The sequence below is a fragment of the Thermobia domestica genome, chromosome 14 (genome assembly GCF_964235325.1).
Source record: "Thermobia domestica chromosome 14, izTheDome1.hap1.1, whole genome shotgun sequence".
In the NCBI taxonomy this organism is placed as follows: Eukaryota; Metazoa; Arthropoda; class Insecta; order Zygentoma; family Lepismatidae; genus Thermobia; species Thermobia domestica.
Genome location: NC_137467.1, coordinates 7,720,987 through 7,745,073, shown reverse-complemented (window position 1 = coordinate 7,745,073; position 24,087 = coordinate 7,720,987). Strand labels below are relative to the sequence as shown.

General features: G+C 37.4%; 1 protein-coding gene across 1 annotated transcript in view; it reads left to right on the top strand.

Moving 5' to 3' along the window:
• Positions 1-1,242: 1,242 nt before the first annotated feature.
• Positions 1,243-24,087, top strand: part of LOC145669496 (uncharacterized) — a 292,140-nt gene continuing 269,295 nt past the window's right edge. The window contains exon 1 of the mRNA XM_081737676.1: positions 1,243-2,294. The gene's annotated coding sequence lies outside the window, so the exon portion shown is untranslated. The remainder of the gene's footprint in view (positions 2,295-24,087) is intronic.

Below are 24,087 nucleotides of genomic sequence, written 5' to 3'. Positions count from 1 at the left end.
AGCGGAAAGCAAACCTAGACCTTGCACAAAAGACTCGCATGTTACCCACTAAACCAGCTGGAAGGACAGGTTTGTTTAATGCAATTCCTCCAAATTCTTGTTCTAAATAACAAATAGTAGTTCATTTTATTTAGTACTTCAAAAATTTCAGCCCGCCCCCAAAACTTTGACGGCCCATAACTCGGGAATCAAAGGTCTGCAAAATATTTAACATGCGTAATAAGTAAGCCAAGGGCTACTTTCATGCCAAATTTGGTCAGGAATAGTGTATACCAAAAGGCGAAATGAGACGATACTTTTTTTATTATTTTTTTTTAGAACTTAAATTTCATTTAGACTTTCTCACCCGTTTTGGTTCTCGGAAAGCAATCCTCATCTCAATTCATTTGTGAATATGTTCAAAATTGTGCCCTGATATTTCATAATTTTATCCAGAAGTTATCAGCATCATTCTGTGTCACGAGAGAACAACTTTTAAACTACTTATGTATTATTGGAGTATAATGTATAATGATTTATGGGTGTTTAAAACGTTGATAAATGCATTTCATTGTGTTCGTAAAATCATTCTATTAATTTGTAGTGTTTTTAAATATGGATCACTTAACACCATTAAGTGTTCGAGATTTATGGCTTGGGTTCACTAACGTTCTCCACATGACTCGTGAAATTTCTTGTATCTTGTCTCAAAAACAAGACGAGAATTGCCATGATTCTAATCCCACCTCGAATTTGAAAATGAAATTATTATCGTCTCATTTCCGAGATGACAATCGAGACGATAAATCGTGGATGAAACTAGTCAATCGGATGAATCTGTAGATTGCGTACAACCTTTACGATATAACCTGTCATCGGGATCGATTATTTTAAATTTAAAAAAAAGACAAATGAAGGGCGAAAATACTTTTCCGTATTTTATGTTTTACTGTTGATAAAAGTAAGAGGTTGAAAGCGTTTGCAATAAAGACAGTTCATTTCAATAACTGAGTGGCAACACTGAAATCTAAAAACATCTACGCCATTTTCTCTCCGAAAACTATGTGTAATACAAGAGTTATTTTCTTTGTGGATTGGATTCCTTCTCTCTTTACCCGTTAAAGAAAACTGTTGCTTCATTATATGTATTCAAGCTAAAAGAGGGGAGCAGCATCGTCTATGATCGGCTTCTGTCGGCTCATCTCGGTTTTCCGATTTTCCTACCCGACGCATGGTAAGATTTTTTAGTGGTTGCCTGGAGTGTTCTCAGTAACAAGGTGCTGTCAACATCATAAAGCAAAAACCGCTTGACCCCGGGAAAGTTGCCAGACTTAAATCCCTTGTTCTTCACCGTTTTGTTCATTTTTTTAAAATAGAAACTTAGATTCCGTGACCTACGGCCACATGGTAGGAAGAAAAACGCAACATGTTTTTAATTACCAGTAAAATAATTCCCGACAAAATTATTATCTGCAAGTAAATTTCTCCCTCCAACCCTACGATTACTTAAACCGGTTTGGTTTTCTTATCTAATGTTGAGTTTGTAAAATGAAAAAAAGTGGTTTAACGTGGTAGCATGTGTTCGTAGATAACGTGCAAATTGGAGTTTTAACGAAAAAGAAATGCGATTCTTATACGGTTACTATTATTGAGTTATGTGATTATTTTTTTCACCTGTGAACAATTTGAAGTTATTGAAGGTGTGTGGTGATATTTAGAAGATGGTTTCGAATGAAGCATCGCGAGTACAATATGTATCTTCATTTTCTACTTTTGTCTGTTTCTAAAAACAACACGAAATTAAGATCGTGTCTAAAATTAACAGAGCTAACGTGAAAAAGAGTGTTTTTTCTGTGCAATTTCCGAACGGAAGGAAATTAAAAATGTGAGTTTTATAGTAATCCATCGCTTAATAAAATGGTGATTTCAAGTTTTGTTTTTTAAATTTAATAATCGTGAATCTACTATTTACAAAAATAAATGAATTATGGTGCTTCTTCTGTCTTCAAACAAGGAAAAAGACACATGTGACTGTTTTTCATCTATTTCTTCTCTGTGAAATATGCATTAATTCATTTTTAAACGCAAAAATGTGAGTGAAACTAATTGCACAGTTACAAAAGGTTTGCTTTTTAAGTTTCTGCATTCATATTTTGTGTTAAAGACCATTTCGCCCAATCATTAAATACTTTGATATCCAGGAAATAGTTTGAAGTTGGTTTATTAACTGTTTTACAAACGAAAAATAAAAAAAACGAACAGTGTGACAGGGGAAGAAGAAGAATCTTCGCTAATCAATACAGTGAAATGTGGAGGTAAGTGGAACTTGTTTACGAGGGTTCTTAATACTAAATTTAGACATTTGTAACGGAACACCGCGAGAAATCAAATACTAGGCATTTTTCATAACTAGGTAATAGCGTTGACATTTCTTAGAAAAGTAAAACGAATAGGATTATTTTTGCGGTGCAGGTATAGTTTAACGAATTCACTATCTCAGCAGTTTCATATTTGAGAATCATTATTCAGATCTTGTTAAGCATATTAAGCAAAGTTATGTAACAGACATAATTCTTTTTTTTTTTAAATGAAATAAGTTTTTCTCTAAAATAAGTGAAGTCATATCTATTATTTAAAGTCCGATACTTACGCCCTCTAGGCCAGCGTTTATCAACCGCTGTGCCGCGACACATTGGTGTGTCGCGAATACATACCAACGGTGTCGCGAGATTTTTAATGTCTTCTAAAATCTTCCTCAAAGAAATTATCTTCAGTAGAAAATAAAGAATTATCGCCAATCGACTTCATTTTACATTAAAATTTGCTTTTAACGCTGTTCATTTTTCTTTGGAAATAAACATTGGACATGAGAGAGTGTCTGTCAAGAGTTTGTCCACGGTAGATGCTTTGCAAACTTCATCAAGCTCAAATATCTCACTAGTTTTAAGTTTGGTGTCTTCTTATATTTCTGATGGTAATACTGTATTTCTTTCTTATATTTCTGCTTAAGAGTGATAAGTTTCTTTTATGTTAATATGTTTCTATTCAAAAGTCTTACGTAATTTGCTTGTGAGATTTATACTCTTAGTCATTCCATAACTTTAAAAAAATGTATTGTATGTATTTTTATGTTTTTGCATTTTTGTATCTAAGAAAAAATCACATGCAGGGGTGTCTCGAAAGTTTTAAACGTACTTTGATGTGCCCCAAAGGAAAAAAGGTTGAGAAACGCTGCTCTAGGCTAAAGAGGAAGGAATTTAATAAATAAATACAATTGCGAGGTTGTACAGTAATCCTTAATGGTTAAGTAATTAATGCGAGTACGTTTTGTACTGTTGATCGGCCTTGATTTCCGATGGGATACTAACTTCAGATAAAAACTTAAGTGCCGGTTCAGATCTTGATTCAGATTTTACTTCCAGAAAAGTTTGTCCAATGAACAAAATCGAAATGTGAGTGGGGGCTGCATTGGGATACTATTTGCTAAAGGATGTGCCCTGCCAAAGACACGGATTTCTCTGTAACTTTGAGGAAAGCATTCAGATGTGTGTTTGGTTGCAGTCAAGTTGAGTTGAGTTGATTTTGAGTTTAACGTCCCTTTCAGCAGCTACGCTATATGAGACGTGGATCTACCGATTAACGTGGAATCTGAACCACATCGAGAACCCGCCGGCAATCGAACCCCGGTCTCCCACGCCAAAGGCGCGTACGCTAACCGCTTAGCCACGAAGGAGCTCTTTGTTGCAGACAAGTTTCTAAGAAGGTATATATGAAGATTTTAAGGCAAATTGAATTCATATTATACCAAATATTGTATATTCATAAAATTACATATAACAATAAAAATACATATAACAATAAAAAATACATATAAAATATAAGGTCATAATAATACATGGGGTCCACATGACCATTGGGGAGCCCGGGGTCCCTGGTCCCCCAAGATCGGCGCTCTTGTGCCCTGAACAAAACTGATATGTAACTGCGATATAATTTATCTTTGAGACCGAGGACAATGGGGGTGGAAGTATGCCTGGAAGAAGCACTATTTTTTAACATAAACTTGCCACACAAAAGAACATATCCTGCAATCGAACCAATAACCTCTCGTTCCAGAGATCAGTGCCATACTATTAAGGTTGTGTGCCAACAAAGCTTACCTGAACTCAACTAGATATCCTTCTCAAAGTATTACTGTAAGAAACAGTAGTAAATAATCTGTAATCGAAAGGAGACAAGAGAAAAATTCGAGAATCAAGGCTTGAAAATGCTTTTGAGCATTAACGAAAAGAGACGAGACGAGAAAACCTTATTTCCCGATTTGTCTCGTCTCGTTTCGTGGGTAACAATACTATAAATAATAATAATTGGAAGGATGGAAGGACGATAAACGTAACTGGGTTTCTAGTAGATTTTGGTAACAGGTCCGGAACTGATTTTCCCCTAAAATACTACTCGACGCGGAACCGAAAAAGAGTTTCTTATAAAAACAGTTCTGGACCTGTTACCGAAACCGATTTTCAGAGGAAATTGGTTCGAAATAAAAATTGAATGAAAATGTATCTTCTGAGGAAACCGGTTCTCCTTTCGGAACCGAAATCAATTATTCGGGAAAAACGTTTATTAGTTCTGTTATGAGAACTGATATTAAAATGGAAGCAAAATTATTAAAAAGAAAAATAGGTTTTGTTACACAACCGACCTTTCTATTCGTTACGGTAGATGGTTCCCTCGAGCTATTATTTCAGAGCTGTTCAACACCGTTTCCAACTTGTAATGATGTTTAATGAACGACGTTCGCAAGCGAAAATCATGAATCCGTTACAGTTCAATGTGACTGACTTTCGGTTCCGTGAACAGAACCAACACGTCGAAAAGTGTTTCCGTTCTTTTCCCGAAGCAAACCGAATTATAGTTTTCGCTTCTGTGAACATAACCGGTATGTTGAAATGCATTTCGGTTATCTACCCGTAACGTTATAAATTGAAATATTTATTTAGGTTCCGAGACCAGAACCTAAAATATTTTGCGCTCTGTTACCATTAGCAACCTTGGATGCAAAATCTTTACATAAATAACAAGTTGTAGAGTCACTGTACACCACGTGAAGAAGTTTGGTTTCTAGTTCATGATATTATGTAAATTAATATTGAAACCGGAAGTGGTAATAGATTTCTACTATTTCCGGTTTTATTAGAGAAATTAGAGTGAAGATGGATTGTATTCTTGGGATGCTCTATTGATTGCAGAAAACCATTTCTCATAACTACCTAGCGATGAACGTTAAAACCGGAAGTGGTTAATTTCTGCCACTTGTGATGCATGGATCACCTCCATTAACATACACAATTCCTATCTTTTGATCCTCTGTATCCTGGCCAAAGTTGATGTGGTCCATCAAGTATTTCTTGAGATACTTTGTATCTCGGACAGACGAATACACATACGTGACAGACAGGGTAAATATATAGTGGTCCATCAACTATTTCTTGAAATATTTTATATCTCGGACAGACGGACACACATACGTAAAAGACGGGTTAAATATATACTGATCCATCAAGCATTGCTTGAGAAATTTTGTATCTCGGACATACAGACACACATACGTGACAGACAAGGTATATAAATAGTGATTCATCAAGTATTTATTGAGAAATTTTGTATCTCGGACAGAAGGACACACATACATGACACACAGGGCAAATATATAGATATCCATCAAGTGTTTTCTCAGATATTTTGTATCTCGGACAGACGGACACACGTACATGACAGACAGAGTAAATATATAATGATCCATCTTGTATTTCTTAAGATATTTTGTATCTCTAACAGACAGACACGCATACGTGACAGATATGATAAATGTAGTAATCCATCTAGTATTTCTTGAGATATTTTGTATCTCGGACAGACGGGCACACATACGTGACAGACAATGTAAATATATAGTAATCCACCAAGTACTTCTTGAGATATTTTGTATCTCAGACAGACGGATACACGTACGTGACAGGCAGATTAAATATATAGTAATCTACTAAGTATTTCTTGAGATATTTTGTATCTCGAACAGACGAATACACATACGTGACAGACAGATTAAATATATAGTATCCATCAAGCATTTCTTGAGATATTTTGTATCTCACAGACGGACACATATACGTAACATACAGTATAAATATATATAAAGGAGTTTTAGTCGTAATCTAAACTCCTTAAAAATTTAAATTTAGATAGAAAAATTTGAATGGGATATGCTGCAAACTACAACTGGTGTTTAGTGTTGCTGTGGTACTCATGCTGACCTCACGACGTGACAGCACATTTTACTAATAATTTGGTAGCTGCAAAGTTACTGCATTTTCACGTCATTGTATTTTCTATAGTTTGTTCAATTTCTCTAGCTATAGACTTACTGGCACAAGGTTGTAATTTTATCCTCTCACAGTACATGACGTATTCCTTCAAACACCAAAACTTAATATTTTTAAACTTAATTTATATAAAATGAAACTATGATCGAAACAATAAAGAGAAAATTTATATAAAAATAAACTAAGATCAAAACAATAACGAGGAAATTGGTATAAAAATAAACTATGTTGAAAACAGTAAAGAGAAAATTTATAAAGAAGAAATTTTTGACCACAGTTTATTTTTATATCAATTTCCTCTTTAGTGCTTTGACTATAGTTTATTTCTATATTAAATTCCTCTTTACAGTTTCGACCATAGTTTATTTTATATCAATTTCCTCTTTACTGTTTTGACCATAATTTTTTAATATCAATTTCCTCATTACTGCTTTGACTATAGTTTATTTTTATATCAATTTTCTCTTTACAGTTTTGACCATAGTTTATTTTTGTATCAATTTCCTCTTTACTGCTTTGACTATAGTTTATTTCTATATTAAATTCCTCTTTACAGTTTAGACCATAGTTTATTTTATATCAATTTCCTCTTTACTGTTTTGACCATAATTTTTTAATATCAATTTCCTCTTTACTGCTTTGACTATAGTTTATTTTTATATCAATTTTCTCTTTACAGTTTTGACCATAGTTTTAATATCAATTTCCTCTTTAGTGCTTTGGCTATAATTTAGTTCTATATTAAATTCCTCTTTACAGTTTCGACCATAGTTTATTTTATATCAATTTCCTCTTTACTGCTTTGACTATAGTTTATTTTTATATCAATTTCCTCTTTACAGTTTTGACCATAGTTTATATAAAAAGAAACTATGATTAAAACAGTAAAGAGAAAATTTATATAAAAATAAACTAAGTTCAAAAGCAGATTCTGGTATTTGAGGGAAATGTTTGCAGAATTTAGAGATGGGGTGCTTCATGCACTTTGACGGGATGGAATCACAACCTTGTGCCTGTAAACCTAAACCTAAAGAAATTGAGAAGGTGAGTGCAACAGTGGTCTAACTCACATTTTTAAAAATGGAGAAAAATCAAGTTAAACACATATGGTTTTTCGTACAATATATGTATGTACAATGTATGTCACATTCAACTACTTGTGATTGCTTTTGGTATATTGTGCAAAAAGCACATGTGTTTAACTTTAACTTGATTTGTCTCCAGTTTTTTTTTTTTTTTTTTTTTTTTAAATGTGGGTTAGATAACTGTTGCGCTCAGCCCCTCAATTTAACAAACTAAAACAAAGTCAATGACGTGACGTTATCTACGCGTATTAAGATGTTACCCAAATGACTCCATTAGTAAACTCGGCCGATATAAACGCTCAAGTTACCTATTGACAAAGAAAAGCACAATTCGAGAATTAGCTTCTATTCAAGGGTTATTGTGCAGAGTAACGAACAGACAGACGTACTAACAGCTCAATGTTAAACGTCCCATTGCGTGATACTAATAGAACCTGACCAAAGCAAACCTTTATTATTATTATACTAATCCAGTGGTGCCCACCCCCCCCTCATGTCCATGACGCACTTCCCTCAACTGTCTATCCGCAGGTGTTCTTCCATGAAAAAAAAAATCGATTAATTTTTACACTCCCTAAAACGTATTTATATAGATTTTTAAGCCCCCCCCAAATATTTCAATGACGCAGTTTGCGTTGTAGCCCCCCTTTGTGGGCACCCCTGACTAATCTGTGCTATTGTTTTCGTAATTATATCTTGATATTCATTAGACACATTATTAAGACAATACAGATGTATCGAAACTAACACAAATTACTGTACTAAGTGTTTCCATTGATCAGATGATTTTTATTTATGTTACACGTGGTTCCTAAGTTACAATCAGCAGCATTTAAATTTATTGAAAATGAAATCTTTCAGTTTAACGTCCCACGCTTATGACCTTCAGTGTAAGGGAGACGGATGATTAATGCAAATGAATGATGAAAGATGAATTGGTGGAATGATAATGTGTGAAGTACCCCGAGAAAGCCCACGCACACGATGTTGTCCACCACGAACTTATTTCACCGGGGATCGAACCAGGGACCATACACACTGAGAGTAAGTGCTCTTTCCACTGAGTTACCATGCCGCCGTTAATGTTACCACTGGCGGATCCACGGAGGGGGCGGAGGGGGCGACCGCCCCCCCCAAAGGTCTTTCTTTTTTTTATATATCGAACATTTATCATTGGCAAATATAAATATTGCCTTTTCACGACCGATCCAATTTGTGTAACAAGCCTAGGAGAATCTAATCAAAATGTGTGGTATTAATAATACTTAATACAGACATATTTTAATTATGAATACTTTTGTCCCTAATTCCTTAGGCAGACACCATAAGCCCCAAAAGAGCAAATATATGATTCATTCGTTGGACGAACAGCTGTAGGAAGGAGGGTAAGACGGCTCACTCTTTGAGTTAAAGACGTATATTTTAAAATTGTGTCCTAGGAAAAAGATATGAAAATGAAATTCTGGTCCCGAAACTTCAATTACCTTTACCTGAATAAAGATAAATGTAGGAAAAGAGCTGGGGGTGGTTCACTAAAATGCCTTATGAGGTGTTTGAATTTTGTGACAGAGTTTTAGCTCAATTCAATTCTATATTAAAGATACAGAAGGAAGAACGCTAAATATTGAACCATAAGGAGTGCGATTTAAGTTAAGGGAACTTTGAATTTTTGTAATAACTTTTTTATTTCTTGAGAAATCACAACACATTTTAATATAATAAACAAATGATATTTGAAAAAAGAAGTAGTTTACTATTTGACGCTGTAGACACCCTTGCGGCCGATTTCTCTAAGCTTGAACAGGAACTTCTGAAAAAGCGCTTGTCCACTACTTTTTGCCACTTCTTTTGATATTTCCGACCACTTTGTTTTGCATATCTTTCACATCCTTGATGAAAGTAAGCTTTTTAGCCATTTCGTGTTTAACTAGAGCCCCAAAATGCTCAATGTTTCTAGCCTGAGGAAGTTCTGGCGCGTTCTCGTTTTTACCGACAAACCCAATACCAGCATCACTAAGCGCGTCTCGCACTTTTTTCACATAATGCGAGGATGCCATATCGAGCCAAAACACGTCATGTCCGGTGAACTCTTTTTGTATCCACAGAGACAAAATCTTTTCAATGTACTCTAAATACTGGTCACCGTTGATTGTTCCACTTCGAACAAGAGTAGACGAAACTTTACCGTTTGCCGCGATCGCTTGCAAGATCAAAAACTTTTTCGTATACCTGTCTTTAGGTTTCACAAACTTGCTAGGATTAACTTGATGTTTACCAGTGTACGATACATAGTTGGAAACAGGTGCGAACGCTGTTTTGGTAATAGTAGGTTTCATCATCCATGATCCCAATCTTGCTCGCGAACTTCTTGTCGGAGAGTTTGCGGCAGTTGATCTTAGAGCGCTTCTTCTGTTCGTCTGTATAAAGTGGTGCACTTTTACATGTTTTAACCTTGAATCCGTGTTCTTTCTTGATTATCCTTACACTGAATTCAGGAATTTTATACTTTCGTCCTAAAAGACGGTTTGATAAATTAGGGTTCTTCAAGAGTTCTAGTCTAATCGAACTTTTCACTTTTTGTGTATATTTTGAAATTGAGCAACCAGATTTCTTCTTTCGTGATGCTTCACCAATCTCCATATAAGTTTTCAACATTCTATGCACTGTACTATAAGGATATTCACACTTAAAATGGTTTAAAGCAGCCGTAAAATCACATGTCCACTGGTTCTCATAGAATTGGATAAGCCTCTCGCGGAGAGCCTTGCCATGTTCGGCTGTCATTCACTTCCCGTTTATGTTTACGCGCTCACGCTTAGCATACACTCGTGAGATACTATGACAAGCAAAGGGTGAAACTTTCATTGAGATCGAACGAGTGGTTTTCGTTTTATGAATGCTTTTTGCCAATAACCTTAACTTAAATCGCACTCCTTAGTAACACGTATGAGCTTTTGCTATAATGGGCGAGCCCATATTCCAAGCACATTGGGGGTCTGGAGGCGAAGCCTCACCCTAGGCGAAGGCTAGTATAATATAATTTTATTGTTATAGGAATAACTATAATTATACTATGTTTCTAAAAGCTACATTTAACAAATTACTTAATAAAGCCAATTTCTAACCTCCTGTTCTTAGTCTGATCTATTGCTTTTTTCTTTACATACTCAATTATACCACTGCAAAAGCGGTGAACTTGGACAAAATACCCTATACGGTGCTCATGGTCTCCGGTTCGATTCCCGGTTGGAGTACATTTGAACAAAAAAGTGGTTCGGATTCTACTATAATCAGTAAGTGAACGTCTCTTTTAGCCGCCATGTTGTTACCGCTCAAGCAACAAACCAAAATACCCTTTGCATACACTTTTGTAACAGTGTCCTATATTTGTCTTCTCGCTCTCTTCTGTTCGTGAAAAATTCCTGAACGTACCAGCAATTGAATTCCTGATACATTCATCTTTAAATACATCAATTGAATACAGTTGAAAGTTTTTTCTTGAGAAATGAACAATTCTATGGATACATAACACCAAGGTTTATCAGTAACTTCCAACATCTCGTGAATCCTGGGTTCTATACCGATCATAGAAAAGTTTCCTCACCTTTGATATATCAGAAGATTTTGATACGATTTATGGAGCCGCAATCCGAACACACATTTAAGAAAAGCTCAACAATTTTGAAAAATTGAAGTCGTGGTGAAATATTGAGTTTCACAAAACGAAACGCATCGAAAATCAAACAACATTTTGTCCATCAGGAAATGTTCTTCGCATAACGCTACAGTTCAAAGATAATGTCCCTCTCAGAGAGGACAATGAAAAAATATAATGGATAGGAGTCGACGATCGGAACATACACTTGTATTCTATTGGATAGTGAAATCGATAGATTTAGGTCAAGCTTCAAGTTTTCCTGCGATCACTTTAGTGCAACAAAGGAAAGCTATATTTATCTACACAGAGGAGAAATGGGAGGGGCTTAATGGCAGATAACAGATGACAAGATAACTTTTAACCGTGTGACCCTACTCTGTTACATTGACAGCGATTTTTTTTTCCATCACTGTAATTTTAACATATTTCAAATTCAACCCGTTATATATTAATTTACGGTAATTCTGTTAGTCTGTGTGTTTGTGTTGAAGATGAGTAAGAAACTGAAGAAGGTGACACTATTGTCATTTTGGTGAAGCAAGCGAGACTGGAAGAGGCAGTGTAAACATGTGAAAATCCCGTAATGAGAAATTCATGTAATTCGGGAAGCACATGAAAACAGGTGTATGTGTGGCTTTAAATTATTTCGAAATACATGCTTTGTTTATCATACTTTCGCTAAAATCATGGACTCGAATCAAATCGAAAGAAGTAAGCGCTTTACAGGCTTATACCACAACTCACCATGACACCCCTCCCAATATCAATATCAACAAAATATGAAGAAAACTTGTTCCTTTTAGCACCGATGCTATATGAAACGTTCATCTCCAGTTTTAGGTGGAATCCGAATCACTGTAATGCGCCCAGAGAACAAACGATATTGCCACTAGTAGAAAGTGCCTACTCTTGAATAAATTTCTAATTGCTATTTTCATACTAATTTGAGGACCCTGAATTCAATTGAACTATTTTAACGCATATCCGTTCATGGAGTCACGAGAATAGAGTATGCCTATCCATCCATTGATGTCATTTTTCTCGTCGCTTCCTACACCAATGTGTTGAAACATCCTTCCATTGGTCTCAATGTCCTCAAGTTAGTCTAAAAAAGAGCAATTCGAAACGTATTCAACCATCGAACTTTTACCATTGCATAAATGGAAGTTCAAAAATTCCACTTTTGAGGTTATTTGGCTAGTGACCCCATGAACAGATTTGTTTAAAAATAGATCCATTGGATTTAGCGATTAAAAAAAATAATAATAATAAATTTTTCCAAGCGAGGGCACTTTTTACCAGTGCTATTGGCGTTAGTTAGTCCTTTCAAGGCTGTAACACCAGGACCTCATGAATGAAGAAAACGTAGTAAGTTATACATGTCTTATACCTCGTGATAGGCACGTACGTTGGACTATTTCGGGAGGGAGTCCAAATTTAAAATGAGAATAAATTATATTCAAATTTGTAAAATCACCACCAAAATTACACGAAATTTACAGAAAAATCGAGATTTCGTGGAAGGGGTCCGGACTCCCTGGATCCATCCCCTGCGTACGTCCCTGCCTTGTGATGTGATACTTCAACATCTCCCCCCCCCCCTCCCACACTCTCTCTCTGTGTCATTTTTGTAAAGGAATATTTACGAAGTGCAAGAAAGAGTTTTAGATGGATCTTTAAGTAAACTGAGAAGAAGAATATAAAGAGTAATCTTTTGCAAGCAAATTATGAAAGTAATTACTTAATTGGTACAGCGCAAGGGAGAATGCACTTGCGTTCTTTTGTTACTGCGGCAATAAATCTACAGGTTCATTAAGCCGTAAGAAAGAACATACTTTCATTAAAAAAAAAAAACAAATACAAATTCGGGTCCCAAAATGGAATCTGGGAATCAGGTTTACACCCCACTCCAACCCCGGATTGGTATGAGTCCCATACTTGCTAACTAAAATTTTAGTCACCTTGAAGTTGCGTTCATCTTCCAGGAAGCGAACCGCCCCCTCCAAACGATCCTTCTGGATCCGCTATTGAATGTTACTCATATTCAACAGGTCTCCACAAAAACTGTGAGTATGACCTTAATTGAAGCGTGCTGTTCTTCTGAAAATAGTCCATATTTAATACATTTTTTACACTGATTTTAAACATATAATGATACAAATACTTTTCTGCACTCTCTTAAACGTTAGTGATGCACTTTGCGACCTCTTTAACGCTTTTGTCTAAAATATTAGAATCGCACGTTAAATTTAAGTCAACGCCTCATTTTTCCTGCATGTGGTGCTAACCAAAGAAATCTTCCCATGGTGCACTAAAGGGTTAAATCAGACTTTTTTTGTTTAACAGTGCGTCGGAATATTAACATCACAAATAATAACCTTGGTATATAGCATGATTAATTGATACGATACACTATCTAGGTACATAGCCATTACAAGTAATACTAAAAATGTATTTTCCCCTTTGTGTATACCTAATAGTTACCTGTGCGTAATGCATTTGTAGACCAATGCATTACAAGCTCACTTAACATTACACGCATTCCCCCCCCATGACTCTGTATTGATTAATTTATGGAATCTCTATACCATTTAGCCACCGTCACATATATACAGTATATATAGGTATGTATATATATATATATGTCTATGTGCACTGTAAGGTTATTCTACCTCACTCACCCTTTATTATGCTGACGATGTCGTGAAATTGTGTTTTGTAATTGATTTAAATATCAGGTTTGGATCACCTTTATCAAATTTGTCGTGTGAATTGGCAACACGTTAAATATATTACCATTTTCTCGTGTTATATTACTGATCATGTTATTGCATATTTGATCTAAATATGTATTCAAGGGGTTCGGAAGTCTGGAACAATATATATATATATATATATATATATATATATATATATATATATATATATATATATATATATATATATATATATATATTACTACAAGAAAAGTTGGCAATTTTCCAAATGAAAACGAAATACAGTAAACTCTCGATTTTCTGGCGGCTGTACTATCCATTCTAGTTAAAACAAAAGTTTAAAAATCTCCGTAATAAAAAAATAAATTAATCTTTAAACGATGTACTCGACTTCTAAAGCCTTTATGAAAACTGGACTTTTCCAAGGAGAAGCAATCATCCATCAATGATCTCTTGTATTAACTAACAAGGGACCCTTTGAGTGTGAACAATGATGACAGGAAAAATATTAGCTTCTAATGACTCACCATGTGCATCAGAAGGGCGAAAGAAAATACGTGTCCGAGAGGTGCAGAGATCAACCTTCTATGGGATATATGTATTACACTTCACAAAATGGACATCGTCGATATTCACGAAATGTTTGAAACGAACCATTTACTTCCACTATGGACACCAAATGAAAAATGACGCGCCACAATGATCAGAAACGTTTGCACCAACAAGATCGAAGGCGAGCTCGTTGGGAGTTAAAAACCGTTCCTGGCGTTCAGCTAGGTATCCACTCTTAAAGAATGCATATAGAATCATATTGGTGAAACGGGTGCCATCACATTCCACCAGTTCTCATCTCCCCATTATACCAATATGACTCTTATATGCATTCTTTAGAAGTGGATACATAGCTGAACGTTCAGAACGCTTTGTAACTCCCAAGAAGTTCGCCTTCGATCTTGTTGGTGCAAACGTTTCTGATCACTGTGGCGCGTCATTTTTCATTCTGTGTCCATAGTGGAAGTTAATGGTTTGTTTCGAACATTTCGTGAATATTGACGATGTCTATTTTGTGAAGTATAATACATATATCCTATAGAAGGTTGATCTCTGCACCTCTCGGACACGTATTTTCTTTCGCACTCCTGATGCACATGGTGAATCATTAGCAGCTAATATTTTTCCTGTCATCATTGTTCACACTACACTTTCAAATGAGCCTTACTAGAGATTGCACTTGCGACCTCCCACTCAAGGGTTTCTTGTTAGACCTAACACTTGTCGATCCCGGTTCGATTCTCCGTGGGGAACAGTCGGTCGAAAAAGTGTAAAAGCATTTTCGGGCCAGCCATCCTGAATAAAGTTTTCCTCATTTACACCAGGGAAATGCCGGAATCGTACTTAAAATATATTTTCTAGGTCCCAGGCCGATTCCTTCCTTCCCTTTCCTTGGATAATGTGATCACCGAGAGACGTTATTCTTCGTATGTGACGGGCTAACATGGCCTATATGCCGAAAACCCAGAAATCTAAATCCTAAATTCTTTTCGCATTTGTGTAATCACTTACATTGAACAGTAAAATTAGTTTAAACCTAGCCCTTCCGGCTGCCTAGTCTAGTGGGCTAGTGCGTGCGCTCTTGGTTAGGTTAGGTTAGGTTAAGTGAGTAATTACAGAACTCCTGTCTATATCCGTCCTGCCTTTCCATCACATTAGATCGGACAATTGGTAGTCTACTGTAGATCCTTTTAGTCTTCCAAACTATGATAGATGTACATACGCGTTGTAGAACGGCTATATCAGTTTGTCGAAGCGTTATAGAACATGTATATACTCATCTGTCGAAGCGTTAAGAATGGCTACGTCTGTCTGTCGAAACGTTATAGAACGGCTATGTCCATCTGTCGAAGCGTTATAGAACGTGTATACCTATCTGTCGAAGCGTTAGAAACGGCTATATCTGTCTGTCGAAGCGTTATAGAACGACTATGTCCATCTGTTGAAGCGTTATAGAACGTGTCTGTCGAAGCGTTAAAAACGGCTATGTCTGTCTGTTGAAGCGTTATGGAACGGCTATGTCCATCTGTCGAAGCGTTAAAGAACGCCTATGTTCGTTTGTCGAAGCGTTATAGAAAGGCCGTACATCTATGGAGGCGTTGTAGAACGTCTTCTCCATCTGTTAAAGGTTATAGAACACCTATCTCCACTATTGAAGCGTTATAAAAGGCTATCTTCGTCTGTCGAAGCGTTTTAATGGAATGGCTATGCGTGTCTGTCGATAGATGCCAGGGAAACAGCGGTAAAAGAGACGGGAAGAAAGATTTTTTTTTTTGGTTCTAATTTAGATTCAGAGTTATCGTTCCAAGAATTATTGTTTTTTATCTCTCTATTCTAACCAGAAGTAGTAGAAATCCACAATTTATGGTTTGAACATTAATCGTAATAGAGCAGAAATTTGCAAAAAAAAAAAAAAAAAAAAAAAAAAAAAAATAGTGAGAAGTGCTTTGTTGATATGAACTCTGTAGTCTTAGGGTTAAATCTTTTGTCTTGCAGTTTAACGTCCAACGATTATGTTCTTTAGGCTAAAGGACACGACGATTAAGGTAAGTAAATGATTACGAAAGAATTGGTGGAATGAGAATGTGCGAGGGGACGGGAGTATCCCGAGAAAAACACTTTATTGTCCTCCACAAACTTATTTGGCCAGCATCAAACCAAGGACCCCACGTACCAAAAGTAAACGCTCTATCGCTGAGCCCCATCTCCGCTGGTCTTAAGGATTGACCCCTTCTCTGATCTAGAAAGTAAAATCAAAACAGGTTGAAATCCTCTACAAATTTCAGTTTTAATATTCGTTCTCATAGAGAGAGGGAGTTGAAAAAAACAATACTTTAACGAGAAATCGTTTAATGATATGAGTGTAGTGACCAAAAGATCATTAAGGAGTTTGTAGATGTGTATGTAACTTCTGTAACTTAATTTGCATTCTGCATAAAATTTTATTTAAATTAATATATGAGGAGGATCCGAAAGAAATCGGACTTCTAAAAAATTTTTTTTTCTTTTACAAAATCCTTTCAGTCTCGTTCAAAGTATTCTCCATTAAATGCGATTCTTTTCTCATTTCCCCAGTCTTCTTTCCCACTGTTTGAAGCACCTCTGGAACTCTGGAACTTTTATATCGTCCAGTGCAATCTGCGAAGTTCTTTTTAAAGCCTCTACACCATCAAAACGCTTTCCTTTCAGATTTTGTTTAATTCTCGGAAAGTGTCATCACGTTCGTCAAAATGTTTGGATCACTTTCAATCTGATTTTTCAAGTCCTTGCTCAAATTCAAACGCATGTTTTTTGACCCTGTGTGAGCAGGCGAGGAACAAACTTAACAGCAACACGTCTCATTTGCAAAACCTCACGCTGGCACGAGCTCCAACGCACTCCTGTCTGTTTTGAAATATCATTTATCATGAAACGACGATCCTCGTTGATTTTTGGCAAATTTTTTCGATGTTTTCGTCGTTTCGAAATGATGAAGAGCACCCAGAACGAGCATGGTCTTCAACACTCATCTCACCACACTTAAATCGTCCAAACCACTCAAAAAATTGAGTGTAGTTCATAGTATCTTTCTTGAAAGCCGGTTGAACCGTTTGGTAAGTTTTCGTTTCCGATTTTCCAAGTAGGAAGCAAAATTTCAAACACACTCTTTGTTCCTTTGAATCTGCCATAGCGATTTCACATGCGGCAAACGAGAACAGTTGAGAAAAATAGTGCGATCAAACGTTAACCTCCTACGTAGACGCAGCTTGGCCAACTGATTTTTTGAGAGAATCAAGAAAACCGAGTATTTTGTGTACCTAAAAACATTAATACTCTACGATAATCATATACTACTTATTAAGATAAAAGTATTACTCCAATATACTTTTATCAGGATTTTCGTCGTATAATACTAGCAAAACCACAGTACATAGTTTGGTTAATGACATGCATAACCTAAAATTACGATTAAGTTTTAAAGTTTTAATTTTTGTTTAACTATATAATATTGCCTAAAGACGAGACATACGGTATATCAAGTGATCGATCACATTGAGCTGACCATAATGACATGTTTGAGTGTACTTTCCACGTTAAACTGGATGTTTATACTGATACTGTCTTTGTGGTTCGATGACAAATAACTGATAGTTTTCTTCTTTTTAACGAAATTTAAAAAGTTCGTTACTCAATTCTCTAGGTCTATGTCTCTGTGTGTGTATGCACTGTAAAAAATGAGGTGTTAAAACAACACAAAATGACTACCACTTTAGCTTACTTGTGTGTTAATTCAGCACCAAGCACATCGCTTTCCGAGCACATCAGAAATAACTAATTACTACCTGAGAGAATTTGCATTGGTATTTATCGTGTAATATGAGCAAAGCTTTGCGAAATATATTTGGCGCTTATGCCAAGTAATGAATAATGTTCTATGTTTTCTGTAATCGGTCACAATAATATTGTTGTAAACCTGTGGATCTTCTGACAACACTTACTTAGGCAACAGTCCTGCTATCTTCCATTTATAAGTGTTAAGACACAAGAATAACAAATAAAGAAAATAGATGGAAGCACAGCTATTTGTGTAACTGTTGTCAGATAATTCACAGGTTTACAACAATATTATTGTGACTGATTACAGGAAACATACAATCTTATTAGTTATTTGCCACAAATGCGAAATATATTTCCCAAAGCTTTGCTCATACCAAACAATAAAAAACGAGACAAATACTCACAGTCTGTAAGGAGGTATTTCTGATATGCTCTGAAGGCGATGTGCTTTGTGTTCATACTTACCTCATCAAGAAACCTAGCCTGTCTTGTGTTTGTTAGTGTGTCAGCGAGGACCAGGTATTGCAATACGTACCTGAGAGCATAACACACATACTGCACTTACAGGATAGACGAAAGTTATCGCTTTCGAAGGGTTCCTTGTCTTTTGAAACTCATTACACTCATCTTATTTTCTCATCTCATTGTTGTTCATCTCTCATTTCGACCAGTGGGCCTGGGGCCCATTTCTGGTTGGCCCGATATGGCGACTGGAGGACAACATGTCGGACTTCCTACGGTAATAGCTGATCCTACCGTATCCTCTGCAGATTCGGATGTCAGACGTAGGCACCGAGATTCACACCGTACCGACAATAGCCCGGAAAGATCACGATCTCCAGTTATAGGTCACCATCACACACCATCTCCAAAACGTCATCGCCGAGATACCATCTCAGACTCTGATAGTGAGCGACTTAGAATCGACGACACGGAGTTTCCGTCGCTATCTGACAGTACAAAACAACCAACCTATTCGTTCTTACAAATTTTGACACGAAATTTCAAAACGAAAAGCACATCTATCTTCAGCTCACTAAATATTATCGGCGAGCTCAGATCTCACAAATTGTTGCCACCAGAAATGGGATGATCATCAAATCTCCTGTTCAGCATATGGCTACCACTATTCGTAACAAGTTCAGTTATGAAATTTTTGGCAAGAATGCACAACTATTTAAACTGACTGACCGGAGAATAAAACAGCCGCCTCCGCCACCTCGCACGCCTGCTTTTTCCGTGGTCATAAGAGGTGTAAATCCTGACCTTACGGACGATGAGATTCTACAAGAACTCACAGAAGAAGGGCACAAAGTTTCCAAGTGCATCCGCATTAGAAACGACCGAGGTCCCACTTACATGGTCCGAGTGTTATCTCAATCGCAGGACACTATCAACCAGCTTCTTGATAACGGAGCTTATATATATCGCAAACGGCATCGTGTCGAGCCCTCACGCACTGCACGACCAGTACCAATCCGTTGCAAGCGTTGTCAAGAATACAACACCCACACCAGCGCCAACTGCAGGAATAACTTGAAATGCGGATACTGTGCTGGACTCCATTCCACACGTACCTGTCCGAACCTGCAGCGTCCACCGCAGTACTCCGCTTGTCCTGAACAACACCCGACTTATAGCTTTAAGTGTCAAGCTCGCCCCGCACCTTCACCGGATAAACCTCACTTTGTGGCACCACTTCTCACTCAAAGTGAACCAACGACCGACCCCACTCCTTCCTCCAATGTACCGCCTGATTCTCAGACTGTTACAGTATCTCAACGTCTTCAGTTCATCACATAAACGCTACAAAACGTGCATCCTTTTCTACGGCCACATGTACTACAACAAGTACAGTATGCTGCCCGCTGCATATTCCACGTTACCTTCAATGCCACCTATACAGGCCAACGAGTTCACTTTCACACCACCCGCTTGGAAACATCTGTTTGAGATTATGAATTTCTTTATGGATATCGTTATTATCTTTCTCAACATCAGTTCCCTCAATCAACATAAACCTCTCTTCGAACAACTTCTTCTGGAAGAACATGCATCAGCGTTTCTACTAAACGAAACGCATCTCACACCTCGCATGTCTTGTAAGTTCTCAGGATACCAGATCTTTCGAGCCGACAATCAAACACCAGCCACCCGCGCCAATGGCGGCGTACTCATTGGATTTGCTTCTCAGTTACCTTATCGTACTTTCCAAGCTCCTATTTCCAACCTTCCAGAATATCTGATCACAACCGTCTATTTCAAGGCTTTATACTTCACCCTGGCGACCATCTACGTTCGCCCCGGCCATGCAATACCATACTCCTTTCTTCAGTATATCGCAAACAATTTTCGCCACTTCATTATCATGGCCGATATTAACATTCATAATAGACCCGCTTGCCAGAAGGTTCAATTCCAGGACTTTGTTACAACACGCATACCTTGCATTTTGCATAAACTTCCAAAATCAACACGCCCTCTCTCAGATACCACACCGGATGTTGTCATCACCTCAACTACCCTTGCCGGCAAATGCCATATCAAAGTCTTAGACCCTCTTGGCAGCGACCACCTTCCAGTCAAGTTAACTATCAAACTTCTTTTCGCCACCACTGCTCTGTAAACATTCCACCGAGGGAGGTCCCTAGATTTGACAAAGCTAATTGGGATAATTACAGACTTCATCTCACTTCTAAGCTTGAACATCTCGAGCAACCAAATACTGAGGATGAACTATACTCGGCGCTGGATGCTATCACCTCTTCTATCCATACAGCATCTGCCAAGAATATAGCTACCTCGCAAGTACATCCATGGCGTCCCCGATTACCACCTCAATACCTTCACATGATCACACGTTCTCGACAATTTTACCAGAGATTACGTACGTACAGAAAACGAAGAGGCTCTACGCCATCACCGACAACTCCAACGTACGGTTCGTAACTACGTTATAGCCTATAAACTTCGAAACTGGGTCAAAACGTGCAATACACTGGACGCAACTTCACATCCTACCAAATACTGGAAGAGATTTAATGCATTGACTGGTAAACTCACTCTAACAACATTGACGGTGATCATCCACTCACCTCAGATAGTGCCAAAGCTGATGCCTTTGTGAATCACCTCCAAACCATCTTCACGCCATTTCCTCTTGAAAGATCTGAACGACGCCATCCTGCATATACGTTTAATGTTGATTCTCGTCATCTTCAACCCAATACAGAGCATACCTTTCCAGCTCATCACGAACTTACCACATCTATCACAGTTCCAGAAATTCGTAAAGTCACAGCTCGCAAACGTAACACTGCTCCAGTCATGGACCTTATCACCTACCGTCACATTAAAGAGAGTCCTTTCTGTTTACCGTCACATTAAAGAGAGTCCGTTCTGTAATAAGAGAGTTCTCCTATTAGCCCATATTTTTACTTTCATTTTACGTACCGGTATCATTCCTGTCAATTGGAAAACCTCCAAGACCTTAATGTTTCTAAAACCTAACAAGCCAGCTACCTCAGTATCATCCTACCGTCCAATCCAATTAACCACTGTTTTTTGCAAAATTCTCGAACGCATTCTTGTTAACAGACTTCATCCACATTTCTCTCGCCATCGCATCATTCCACTCCATCAAGCAGGTTTCCGTCCTCGCATTGGTGTTCATGACCAGCTCTTACGCCTTACCAATCTCATTACGAATCACTTTAACCGCTCACAACCATCATGTTTACTTCTATTCGACATTGAGAAAGCTTTCGATAAGGTATGGCATCTTGCGCTTTTCTTTAAGCTTCTGTCCTGTAAACTACCAATGTGCTACATCCAATTCATTTTCAACTTTCTATCATGTCGCATAACATACATATCTGTAAACAACTCCTTATCACACCCTGTCTTTATTCATTCCGGAGTTCCACAGGGCTCAGCATTATCTCCACTTTTGTATCTGCTCTTCGTTGCCGATCTTCCTCCACTTCCTTCAAATGTACATCTCTTCCAGTTTGCAGACGACACAGCCTTTCTAGCTCTCGGCAAAACGATCCATCAATTGAACACAGCAATCTGCCATTGATATCTTTGTTAGTTGGTGCTCGAAATGGCGATTACACTTAAATTCTGAGAAGACTCAAGCAATAGTTTTTCTTGACCCTAAGAGACGGTCCCGCGTCCATAGAAACCCAACACGCCTGAACCTTACCGTTCTTGATACTCCCATCAAACCTACCAAACACTTTAAGTACCTAGACGTTACGTTCGATACTCACCTCACATGGCGTCCTCACTTAGCTCAGATTATCACTAAAGTCTACAATAGACTGAATCTTCTTCGCCGACTTTCTGGCACAACCTGGGGCCTACAAGCAGATACCATTCTCACAACATATAAGGTGTTCCTACGACCCGTCCTCACCTATGGGTTCACAGTTTGGGTCGCTGCACATTCAACCTTTTACACCAAGCTCCAGATCCTAGAACGACACGCACTGCGTATTGCATTTCGTATAAAGCTACCCAGCCCTACACAAGATCTGTATGATCGCATCTCCTTTCCTCACATCCTGTACCACATTGAAAAGCTTCGACTTTCCTACATCACCAATAGACTGGCTCAGAAACATCCTCTTTTCCTTGATATTCTACACAGTGATATTGATTATGCTCCACAACATCCTGTTCGGCACCCTCCACTCTCCCTCCTCTTTACTTTATACCGCTATTCACTCCCACCAAATCATCCAGATCAAGACATCGCAGCTGCCTTTGCCATTCATTCAGATTCGCACTACATCTTCCCATCATACGCACAGTAATCCATCTCTTCTAACAGGGCTCATTTTGTCTCTCATCATGATCCTGAGCAGCCCCAGGATCGGAAGATAACATGCATTCGTCTAACTAACCCTTCCCTTTACTGTGTTGTGGCGTTCAGTGCACCTCACTCTCATCTCCATCTCATCACCCATCCTAATGATTATGGCTAAAGGCCATAATGTCTGCTATGGTACTTTAATACTATATTATTTATGATCAATAAAGTTAATATGAATTATTAAATCACTTAGACCATCCCTGCTGCCTCCTTTCCATATTAATATTCCTTCTCTTCCCGAGAAAAGGGCGTAACCCTTGTAAGGGGCTAGCATGCCTTCAGCATGCTAGCATTGTGTAAAAAAAAAAATAATAATAAAAGCTTGGTATTGAATTGGCACACAAGTAACACCCCAAAGTGGTAGTCATTTTGTCTTGTTTCAACACCTCATTTTTTGCTGTGTTATTTGCGAATTTCTCAATTTTGAGACCTCCATTCGATGGAGCATTAAAAACTATGTAAAAGAAGTGATCAAATTTTTTGCGCCACTCTTACCATTCCGATGTTGGCCAAAAAATTACGGTTTCGGGTGATTTAAGGAGCTATATCTCGGAAATCATAAGTTGTAAAGAGATGATATTGGTGTCGATCAATACTTAAGAGAATGATGAACATTTTGATACCAAATAGTAACCGGTGTCCACTGGTTATATCTGCATTTACAGTATATATCTTTGTACGGTGATAAAAAGTGACAACTCGATATAGAAATACTTAATTCAATGGATCCCATAATACGTAGATTCCAAATATGTAAGTGTATTATCTATTGAATTTAATCAAATAAATATAAGATACAATTTCATATAAATTAAAAAATACTTTTCTTAAAAAATATTCGTTCTGGCAATGGTATTGCAGCATTCTCAACCAACGGGGCCGTGGTTGCATATCAATGGTGGGACGTGTTATCATATATGTTTTCAGGGAAGTCTCGATATTTTTTGATTGTTTCCTTTCAATTAAAATCTTTTATGAACACTGTCATAAAGAGCTGTGCTCGATTCTATTCACAATT